Below are 3,389 nucleotides of genomic sequence, written 5' to 3' on the forward strand. Positions count from 1 at the left end.
TTTCTGGAAACGTCTCCCCCCCACACAACCCCGCAGTGGTGCTGCACAAACTGACAAAGGCAAAACAGGCCCTTAGTTCCTCTATCAACTTTTTTGCTTGCTGTAATGAACACAAGAAGAGAATTTGCATTGTGCTCATTCCTTCCAACCTCTTGATTAACTTCTACTTAGCCAGACATGGGTGAGCTTCCTCCAGCTGAGTTGTAGTTTAATATCTCCTATGGAGCCAGGCTGGGAGACCTGGGCATGCTCACCTGGAGAAGGCTCCAGGGAGAACTTAGAGCCCCTTCCAGTACCTAAAGGGGCTCCAGGAGAGCTGGAGAGGGACTTGGGACAAGGGATGGAGGGACAGGACACAGGGAATGGCTTCCCACTGCCAGAGGGCAGGGTTAGATGGGATATTGGGAAGAAATTCCTCCCTATGAGGGTGGGGAGGCCCTGGCACAGGGTGCCCAGAGCAGCTGGGGCTGCCCCTGGATCCCTGGGAGTGTCCAAGGCCAGGTTGGATGGGGCTTGGAGCAGCCTGGGACAGTGGAAGGTGTCCCTGCCCATGGCAGGGGTGGGACTGGATGAGTTTTAAGGTCCCTTTCTACCCAAACCAGTCTGGTATTCTGCGATCCCTTTCCATTCACTTTAGCTCTGGGAACAGCTCTCAGACAAGTTTACACAAGTTAATGACGTTCTGCTTCCTGCAAATTTAAAAGTGTAAAAGATAAATACTCTTTTAGGTAAAACAGACACCGTCTTCCACTCTGAGTGTTTAATTTGAGATGCTTAAAACTCTTCCTCACACTCACATCAAAGCACCCCCAGGACAGGCAGGGGAAGAGGGCTACTTGTGATACAACTTTTTTCATGTAAAGACTTAGCATTACAAGGAAGTCTTGAATGTAATGCACACACACATGTAAATAAGCTTCTCTGAAGAAAATAAAACTTGTTAAGCTCATCTTATCCCTTTATACTTTTACAGGATCTCTGAAAACTGTTTGATGCTCTGTGGGTCCCTTTCTCAGTGACCTGACACCTCTCTAAAGTGCCAAGATTTTATGAACAGCAGCTGTACTCTCCCATGTTGCTTCCAAACCCACAAAGATTTCAGAAATAAATGGGGATTCATCAAAAGCAACAGTTTTTCTCGAAGGCTGTTTCTTCTAAACAAAAAGAGCCCAGACACTTCTTCCCAGATGCCTTCTCTGAGACTTTCAGCAGCACAAAAGACACTGATTCCAGGAGAAATCTGTAGAATGGTGTAGTGTTTTGGGTTGGAAGGGACTTCAAAGCTCAGCCAGTTCCAACCCCCTGGAAGGGACATCTTCCACTCTCCCAGGGTGCTCCAAGCCCTGTCCAGCCTGGCCTTGGACACTGCCAGGGCTGGGGCAGCCACAGCTCCTCACAGAAGAAGCTCATCCAGGAGATCATGGGAGGCTTTAAATTGTAGTAGAAGCAGAGAAATAACTGGATGCAACCCAGCAGAGAAATAGGATTCATTCATTCTGTGCTCACAAGACTCTTTATCCAGCTGCCTCTCTGATTCCAGAGCACATCTTTTCCTTACTCAGCCTAACATTCTAATCCCTCACCTCACGCCAGTGACCTGCCAAAGCAAGAGAACCCTCAGCTCGTGGAGGGGTTGAGCAAGGATTTTCTCTTTAAATCTGTGTCTCCAACCAGTGCTGGAGGAGAAGGGTTCACCTCCGAGCCCTACAGTCCCTGGGATCAGACATTCCTCTGTGCACTGCTGCCACACCTTCCCCAAAGCTGAATTGGTGTTTGTTTGGGTGACATGGGAACGTCAGAAAAAGCAGAAAAACTCCTTCTTCTTCCCAGGGATCCCAGCTGTGCTGCTTGCTAACATCAGCCTGCTGGGGTGAGCTCAGGAGGGATGAGAATGTGGGACAAGAGGAGGATTTCTTCAAGACAGAAATTAGTGCTGGTGATACAGATTGAGTACAAACACAATGTTTTGTTGACTACTGTGTCCAAACGAGCTTTTGTGACACAGTTTTAAGAAAAATCAGGCAGCTCTTGCCAAGAAATCAACTTAGAGATGCTCAACACAAGTGTGCGTTAACTTTAAGTAAAGAAAAGAAAAATCCTATCATTTTATAGCTCTCATCTGATGCTGTTTGCTGCAGTCACAATGGGCTCTAAGGCTCTTTCCAATTTTCCAGCACAAAGTCCTAATCTGAGGATATCTTAATGAAGCGAGACAAATGCTCAGCACAAGCACAGCCTGGCAGTTCTGCCACGGACCCTGAGGCTCCGGCCAAATCCCGAGGTCAAGGTTTACAGGCAACATTTGAAGCAACTCTCTCTGTGTAAATGAAGACACACTTGGGCCTGTGGCTGCCATCATGTGCAGAAGAATTTTTCTTGGAGTAAAACAAAGCAATCTGCATAATCCTGGCAAATGGGGAAGGCAATTTCAGCACTCACATCCAGCATTTTGTGCTGCAATTTCCTAAAGCATATTCTGGGCAATTTTAAACACACATCACCTCCAAGAATCAATCAAGCACTGAAGCCACTTTGGCACTGTGGGGAAGGAATTCAGGGTTTTTCTACTGGTGCTAATAAAACACGAGGATATGGGTGCTCCAGGTGCAGAAAGCAGCACACCCCCGTGGCAAATAACTTGCTTATCTCAAAGCTTCTCTGCCTCCTTGCTCTTCGCCTTTACATAGTGCCTTCCACACATCTTTCCCCTTCCCAAAGGATTTAAGGACCAGTCTCTCCAGCTGGCTGCCCTCTCCTGGATGGAATCAAAAAGTGTTTGATTACTTCCACTTAGATAAAACGCAGTGATCTGCTTTTAATTTTTTTCCTTGGGTCTGTATAATCACAAAGGTTCCACTGTGCCAGAATGAGAGCTAGGAAATTCTAAGGGGCTGCTTCATAATCCTCAACAGAGCTGCCAACTTTTTTGAGAGTAGAGTTTATAGCCAAATTGCCTTTTAGATATATATATATATATATATATATATAACGATGTTTTAAATTTTTATATTCCTTTCCTATATTTATCAGTGCCTAAATCCCACTGTTGTTCCCTTGTAAACTGCTTAATCCTTCTCCTCGAACACACTGGAAAACATTTCCATATCTCTTTGTTGCTTAAGGTAAGCACGTTAAACGCAGGATGTTTCAGTTGGAAGGATTGTTATATAATCTTTGCCTCAAGTCAGGGTCAAATATTTCTTTGCTACTCTCAACCAGTGTTTGGCTGACCCCAGTTAAAGCCAGCTGATAATGGGGACTGCACAGGTTTTGCGGGAACCCGGTCCACTCCTTCCCCAGTTAACCATTGGTGTTCCTACAGGTTTGTTTACAGGCTCCCGAGATGAGCAAAGGGCTCTGGAGATGATTTTCTAAAGGACCCATTCATC

The 3,389-nt window shown here is 45.9% G+C and overlaps 1 long non-coding RNA gene across 1 annotated transcript in view; it reads right to left on the reverse strand.

The window, feature by feature from the left end:
- LOC116455447 overlaps positions 1-3,389 on the reverse strand; it is a 38,644-nt gene that overhangs the window by 15,593 nt on the left and 19,662 nt on the right. The window lies entirely within an intron of this gene.

The sequence above is a fragment of the Corvus moneduloides genome, chromosome 24 (genome assembly GCF_009650955.1).
Source record: "Corvus moneduloides isolate bCorMon1 chromosome 24, bCorMon1.pri, whole genome shotgun sequence".
Lineage (NCBI taxonomy): Eukaryota > Metazoa > Chordata > Aves > Passeriformes > Corvidae > Corvus > Corvus moneduloides.